The sequence below is a fragment of the Taudactylus pleione genome, unplaced genomic scaffold (assembly GCF_031769625.1).
Source record: "Taudactylus pleione unplaced genomic scaffold, aTauple2 ptg000910l, whole genome shotgun sequence".
Classification (NCBI taxonomy): domain Eukaryota; kingdom Metazoa; phylum Chordata; class Amphibia; order Anura; family Myobatrachidae; genus Taudactylus; species Taudactylus pleione.
In genome coordinates this window covers 1076757-1085000 of record NW_028285311.1, presented here as the reverse complement: position 1 = coordinate 1085000, position 8244 = coordinate 1076757, and the positions used below count along the sequence as shown (strand labels likewise).

The 8244-nt window shown below is 50.4% G+C and overlaps 1 protein-coding gene across 1 annotated transcript in view; it reads right to left on the bottom strand.

Annotated features, from left to right (window-relative positions):
* The window catches only part of LOC148473822 (uncharacterized), a 26294-nt gene extending 19958 nt beyond the window's left edge, over positions 1–6336 (bottom strand). Inside the window, exon 1 of the mRNA XM_088459416.1 lies at positions 6280–6336. The gene's annotated coding sequence lies outside the window, so the exon portion shown is untranslated. The remainder of the gene's footprint in view (positions 1–6279) is intronic.
* Between the last annotated feature and the right edge of the window lie 1908 nt (positions 6337–8244).

The window sequence follows — 8244 nt, the reverse complement described above, 5'->3', positions numbered from 1 at the left end:
TAGGGGCAGGCAGTGCTGGGTGGCAAGGAGGGAGCAATGGTAGATAGCAGCAAGGGCAATACTGGTGGGACAAGGAGAGGGTTAGGGGCAGCGCTGGGTCAGGATAGCAGCTGGGGCAGAACTGAGGGTAGGGAGGGGGTTAGAATAGCAGCTGGGGCAGTACTGAGGGTAGGGAGGGGGTTAGAATAGCAGCTGGGGCAGTACTGAGGTTAGGGAGGGGGTAAGGATAGACAGCACATGGGGTAGTGGTTACCCCCTTGCTGTTGCTGGGAGCCCCCCTGGCTGGGTCACTGTTGCAGCTCCCTCCTGTCCCATGCAGTGTCCACCTCCCGGCCTCCTGCGTGCAGAGAGCTCATCTGGCAGTGAACGCGGTGAGCGAAAAAAATTGTGGGTCCCAGGGACCCCTCACTTTAAAATATTGGGGTCCTATTCCTCTTTTTCTGTGTCCCATCACATTATATTGATACAATGCTGGGGGAGGATAGCAGTTGGGGTAGAGGGGGTTAAGGGTAAGCAGTAGTTGGGCTAGAGCTGGAGACAGAGGCAAAGAGAAGTGGGGGGTAAGGGCAGCCAGTGCTGGGGGCAGGGAGGAGGTAAGTGCAGACAGCAGTTGGGAAAGTGCTCTGGGGCAAGGATGGAGCTAGGGGCAGACAGTGCTAGGGGTAGGGGGTAAGGGTAGAAATCAGCTGGGGCAGCATTTGAGCAAGGAGGGGGTTAGGGGCAGACAGTACTGGAGACAGTGCTTTGGGGGTAGTGAGGAGGTAGATAGCAGCTAGGACAGTACTGGGGTGCAAGGATTATGTTAGGGGCAGGCAGTAATGGGGGTGCGGAGGGGGCAAGGGTAGATAGCAGCTAGGCAGGACTGAGGGGCAAGGATGGGGTTAGGTTAGGAGTAGGGAAGGGGTAAGGGTAGATAGCAGCTAGGCTGGACTGAGGGGCGAGGATGGGGTTAGGTTAGGAGTAGGGAAGGGGTAAGGGTAGATAGCAGATGGATAGATAGTACAGGCAGTACTGGGGGTAGGCTCTAAGGCACTGCAGGCACAGGGGACACACACTACTGCAGGGGAGACACATCTACACATACAGGGTCATAGCCTTAAGCCTAACCATATATCTCCTGGTATAGATGCAATGCAGGGGAGTGTAGGCAGACAGACCACGCATCATGGGGCAGTGACAGAGAGCAGCACTTACCTTTGCAGAGAAGGAGGGTGGCTGCACAGTACTGGGAGAGTCGGGACAGTCTCTGCGGCCGGAATCACGCGTCCTGTGGAGGATGCAGAGGCACCGCAGGAGACCGACCTGAGCTGGAGGAGAGACCAGCAGATCGACGCGCTGCGCTGGCGGGCTCAGAGAGGGGGAGGAAGACAATGCAGGCTGCAATTGGCTAAAGAGACAAAGCCAGTGATTGGCTGGAGGTGCTGCTGCTGTTTCTCCCGAGGAGTGGGCGGAGCCTGGCTGTCCTGGTGTCTGGTCGGAGCTGCCTGGAGATTGGGTGAGTTGCGGGGACTAGATGTAGATCAGGAAACGCTGCCGGCGGCTATTTGTTGTGAGGACGCCGCCGCCGGCGACGATTGGCTGCAAACAGCGCATCCTGCGGGACCCACTTGGTTTTAAAAATTGGGTCCCCAACAGTCTGTAGCGCGTATTTTGTGAACCCTGTCTGGCTTATGGAGCACAGGCTGCTAGAGGGGCCGGCACCACCGACAATACTGCTGCAGCCAGGAGAGATGCCCGATGGATGCAGTGTATACAGAGTTACAGGCTCAGGGCCCGATTCAGCAAGGAACGCACAGAACCGGCCGATGTTTGCATACTGCGCCTGCATGAACCGGTCTGTGCAGCGAGTAAAGGATCGCACGGCATACGCAGCGAGGACGGAGACCCCTCCGATGCTGACTGACAGGAAGTGCCGTTTGTGAGGGGTGACCGGGGGAACGCAGGCGTGCCTGTACGTCGGGATCCTGTTACAGGGGTGTGTATAATTAAGGCTGTGCGACGGCATATGTAGCCAGGCCGCAAGCTGTACACAGGAAGCGGCCAAATTCCTACGGCAGGTCGTGTCACCCACTACTGTGCGTATGGGTTCTCGATGTGACCGATGTTTCCGCTATCTTCTGTACTGATCAGGCTGTGAATAAATGGGCGGCATTATGGAGGTGCCGTGCGTATGCATACATTAGCATATTCTCGCAGCGGCCGGGTGCGTGCGTCTCTGCATCTGTGCGTTCCTTCTGAATCAGGCCCTCAGTCAGGACTCAGGAGAGCGCGCAGGGAGGGAAGGAGGGTACTTGGCTGGGGAGACTCCGCCGCACAGCGATTGGCCGGGGAGACGCAGCCGCACAGTGATTGGCCGGGGAGACGCAGCCTTACAGCGATAAGGAGGGTCACACAGCCTCCTAGCCTCCCCTCACACCCCATTGTGCCCTATATGCCTTATTACCATTGCCCTATGTATATATAATGTATAACAGGGATATATATACTGTGGGGGGGTCACACTGCCTCCTAGCCCTCCCCTCACACCTCATTATTACCCCATGCCTTATTACCATTGCCCTATGTATATATAATGTATAACAGGGATATATATATACTGTGGGGGTTCACACAGCCTCCTAGCCCTCCCCTCACACCTCATTATTACCCCATGCCTTATTACCATTGCCCTATGTATATATAATGTATAACTGGGATATATATATACTGTGGGGGGGTCACACAGCCTCCTAGCCCTCCCCTCACACCTCATTATTACCCCATGCCATATTACCATTGCCCTATGTATATATAATGTATAACAGGGATATATATACTGTGGGGGGGTCACACAGTCTCCTAGCCCTCCCCTCACACCTCATTATTACCCCATGCCATATTACCATTGCCCTATGTATATATAATGTATAACAGGGATATATATACTGTGGGTGGGGTCACACAGACTCCTAGCCCTCCCCTCACACCTCATTATTACCCATGCCTTATTACCATTGCCCTATGTATAAATAATGTATAACAGGGATATATATACTGTGGGTGGGGTCACACAGACTGCTAGCCCTCCCCTCACACCTCAGTATTACCCCATGCCTTATTACCATTGCCCTATGTATATATAATGTATAACAGGGATATATATACTGTGGGGGGGGGGGTCACACAGCCTCCTAGCCCTCCCCTCACACCTCATTATTACCCCATGCCATATTACCATTGCCCTATGTATATATAATGTATAACAGAGATATATATACTGTGGGGGTGTCACACAGCCTCCTAGCCCTCCCCTCACACCTCATTATTACCCCATGCCTTATTAACATTGCCCTATGTATATATAATGTATAACAGAGATATACTGTGGGGGGGGGGTCACACAGCCTCCTAGCCCTCCCCTCACACCTCATTATTACCCCATGCCTTATTACCATTGCCCTATGTATATATAATGTATAACAGGGATATATATACTGTGTGGGGGGGTCACACTGCCTCCTAGCCCTCCCCTCACACCTCATTATTACCCCATGCCTTATTACCATTGCCCTATGTATATATAATGTATAACAGGGATATATATACTGTGGGGGGGTCACACAGTCTCCTAGCCCTCCCCTCACACCTCATTATTACCCCATGCCTTATTACCATTGCCCTATGTATATACAATGTATAACAGGGATATATATACTGTGGGGGGGTCACACAGCCTCCTAGCCCTCCCCTCACACCTCATTATTACCCCATGTCATATTACCATTGCCCTATGTATATATAATGTATAACAGGGATATATATATACTGTGGGGGGGTCACACTGCCTCCTAGCCCTCCCCTCACACCTCATTATTACCCCATGCCTTATTACCATTGCCCTATGTATATATAATGTATAACAGGGATATATATACTGTGGGGGGTCACACAGCCTCCTAGCCCTCCCCTCACACCTCATTATTACCCCATGCCTTATTACCATTGCCCTATGTATATATAATGTATAACAGGGATATATATACTGTGGGGGGGGGTCACACAGACTCCTAGCCCTCCCCTCACACCTCATTATTACCATTGCCCTATGTATATATAATGTATAACAGGGATATATATCCTGTGGGGGGGTCACACAGCCTCCTAGCCCTCCCCTCACACCTCATTATTACCCCATGCCTTATTACCATTGCCCTATGTATATATAATGTATAACAGGGATATACAGTCAGGTCCATAAATATTGGGACATTGACAGAATCTTCATATTTTGGCCTCTATTCACCACCACAATGGCTTTGAAATGAAACAGACAAGATGTGCTTTAACTGCGGACTTTCAGATTTAATTTGAGGGTAATTACATCCAAATCGGGTGAACGGTGTAGGGATTACGACAGTTTCTATATGTGCCTCCCACTTTTTAAGGGGCCAAACGTAATGGGACTATCAACTCAAAAGCTATTTCATGGACAGGTGTGGGCTATTCCCATTATCAACTAAGCCGGTAAAAGGTCTGGAGTTGACTCTAGGTGTGACATTTGCATTTGGAATCAGTTGCTGTCGACTCTCAATATGAGATCCAAAGAGCTGTCACTATCAGTGAAGCAAGCCATCATTAGGCTGAAAAATTATAACAAACCCATCAGAGAGATAGCAAAAACATTAGATGTGGCCAAATCAACTGTTTGGAACATTCTTACAAAGAAAGAACGCACCGGAGAGCTCAGCAACACCAAAAGACCCGGAAGACCACGGAAAACAACTGTGGTGGATGACAGAAGAATTATTTCCCTGGTGAAGAAAAACCCCTTCACAACAGTTGGCCAAATCAAGAACACTCTCCAGGAGGTAGGTGCATATGTGTCAAAGTCAACAATCAAGAGACTTCACAAGAGTGAATATAGAGGGTTCACCACAAGATGTAAACCATTTGTGAGCTTCAAAAACAGGAAGACCAGATTAGAGTTTGCCAAACAACATCTAAAAAAGCGATTACAGTTCTGGAACAACATCCTATGGACAGATGAGTCAAAAGATCAACTTGTACCAGAGTGATGGGAAGAGAAGAGTATGGAGAAGGAAAGGAACTGCTCATGATCCAAAACATACCACCTCATCAGTGAAGCATGGTGGTGGTAGTGTCATGGCGTGGGCATGTATGGCTGCCAATGGAACTGGTTCCCTTGTATTTATTGATGATGTGACTGCTGACAAAAGCAGCAGAATGAATTCTGAAGTGTTTCGGGCAATATTATATGCTCATATTCAGTCAAATGCTTCAGAACTCATTGGACGGCGCTTCACAGTGCAGATGGACAATGACCCAAAGCATACTGCAAAAGCAACCAAAGAGTTTTTTAAGGCTAAAAAGTGGAATGTTATGCAATGGCCAAGTCAATCCCCTGACCTGAATCCGATTGAGCATGCATTTCACTTGATGAAGACAAAACTGAAGGGAAAATGCCCCAAGAACAAGCAGGAACTGAAGACATTTGCAGTAGAGGCCTGGCAGAGCATCACCAGAGATGAAACCCAGCGTCTGGTGATGTCTATGCGTTCCAGACTTCAGGCTGTAATTGCCTGCAAAGGATTTGCAACAAAGTATTAAAAAGTGAAAGTTAGATTTAGGATTGTTTAGTTTGCCCATTACTTTTGGCCCTTTAAAAAGTGGGAGGCACATATAGAAACCGTTGTAATTCCTATACCGTTCACCTGATTTGAATGTAATTACCCTCAAATTAAATCTGAAAGTCTGCAGTTAAAGCACATCTTGTTTGTTTCATTTCAAAGCCATTGTGGTGGTGAATAGAGGCCAAAATATGAAAATTCTATTAATGGCCCAATATTTATGCACCTGACTGTATGTGATTATCAGGTGATGTGTGTATTATAGGAGGGCCCCCATACCTGCTCTCACTTGTATAAAAAATGACAGTTTTCTCTTACCCAGTAATGTGAGGGGCCGGTGATTCTCCACCATCACATCCTTGTACAGACCCCTGTGCTCCTCTATACACTCCCCCTCCTGCCTAGAGACATACACAGTGACATCCTGACACCTTATAGGACCCTGACACACACAATGATACAGTCATCACCCAGACACATCCCCGATGTTACTGTATAATGTCCCATTCCCAGCAGTCACCTCTCCAGTCATCACCCAGACACGTCCCCTGGGGTTACTGTATAATGTCCCATTCCCAGCAGTCACCTCTCCAGTCATCACCCAGACACACCCCCTGGTGTTACTGTATAATGTCCCATTCCCAGCAGTCACCTCTCCAGTCAGCAGCTGAATGATCTTGTTGGTGAGTTCCAGGATCTTCTGGTCATTGTCTCTCTCATGTATCAGTGAGTGAGGTGGAGGCACCGTGATGGGGCTCTGGGTCCTGCTCAGTCCTCCTGACACACAAGGACGGCTGCAGGTTGTCTCACACTCACCGGATGTCTTCTTCACTACTGTGTAATCCTGTGAATTGGGGGAGACTCAAAATATCACTGAATACAGATCCTCTCACCTCCCCAGTCATGTCAGTGCACAGCAGGGGGTGTAACAGCAGTACAGAGGTGGCAGTATAACGGGGCAGGTGGAAGGGAACAGAAGAGGTTAATAACACAGGGATAGGACAGCAGGCCGCCCAGGGGACAAAAACAAAGGGTTAAGCAATACAGAAGTCCATCAGTCACCCTGCACAAATGACAAAATCACAAATTACCGCACCTCAGATGTAGGTGTCATGTGTGACCAGTGATCGCGCTGAGCGCAAAAATTTGTGGGTCCCATGGTCCCCTCACTTCAAGAAATTGGGGTCCTACTCCATGGTTTTTGGGTCTCATATTATGGTGATGAGGGAAGACAACAGATGGGACAGCACTGGGGGGCAAGGAGGGGGGTTAAGGGCAGGCAGTACTGGAGTTAGGGGGAGGGGTAAGGATAGATAGCAGCTAGGGCAGTACTGGGGGCAAGGAGGGGGTTAGCAGCAGGCAGTACTGGGGGTACGGAGGAAATAAGGAGAGATAACAGCAGGCGCAGTACTGGGGGTAACGGATTAAAAGCAGGCAGTACTGGAGTTAGGGCGAGCGGTAAGGATAGATAGCAGCTAGGGCAGTAGTGGGGGCAAGGAGGGGGTTAGTGGCAGGCAGCACTGGGGGTAGAGAGGAGGTAAGGATATATAACAGCTGGGGCAGTACTGGGGGTAACAGGGGGGTTAAAGGCTGGCACTACTGGAGTTAGGGGGAGGGGTAAGGATAGCTGCTGGGGCAGTACTGGGGGGCAAGGGGGTGTTAAGGGCAGGCGGTACTGGGCATAGAGAGGAAGGTAAGAGTAGATAGCAGCTAAGTTGTACTGGGGGCAAGGTGGGGGTTAGCGGCAGGCAGTACTGGGGGTAGGGAGGAGGTAAGGATAGCAGCTAGGGCAGTATTGGGGGCAAGGAGGGGGTTAGCAGCAGGCACTACTGGGTAGCTAACTACTACTACTAGTAGGGAGGAGGGAAGGATAGATCGCTGCTGGGGCAGTACTGGGGGGCACGGGAGTGTTAAGGGCAGCCAATACTGGGGTTAGAGAGGAAGGTAAAAGTAGATAGCAGCTAGAGAAGTACTGGGGGCAAGGAGGGGGTTAGCAGCAGGCAGTACTAAGGGTAGGGAGAAGTAAGGATAGATAACAGCTGGGGCAATACTGGGGGTAATGGGGGTTATAGGCAGGCAGTACTGGGGTTAGGGCGAGCAGTAAGGGTAGATAGCAGCTAGGGCAGTACTGTGGGCAAGGAGGGGGTTAGCGGCAGGCAGTGCAGGGAGTAGGGAGGAGGTAAGGATAGATAACAGCAGGGGCAGTACTGGAGGTAAGGGGGGTTAAGGTCAGGCAGTACTGGGGTTAGGGCAAGGGGTAAGGATAGCAGCTGGGGCAGTAGTGGAAGGCAAGAAGGGGGTTAACGGCTTATTTTTGAGTTTTTTCCCATGGACTGTGGGGAGAGGCCGTCATGCTGATAAGTCTGTAGCCTGGGAGTCTTCGCATAACGGAAGGAGGGGCGCAATGCCGGTACCCAGGCCCAGACAGAGGAACTTGAAGCTGCAGGGCAGATGGAGGCAGAGAGGGCTGGGTAGTAGACAATGTCACCTGCCCTGGGCCCCCGTGCTGTTGTTGACGGCTGGGGTTCAGCACAAGCCAAGGTCTCAGTGGCGGCTGCCCTGTGTGACCAGAAAATTCCGGGCCGAATATAATGCAGCCGCAGATCAAATAGGCAGT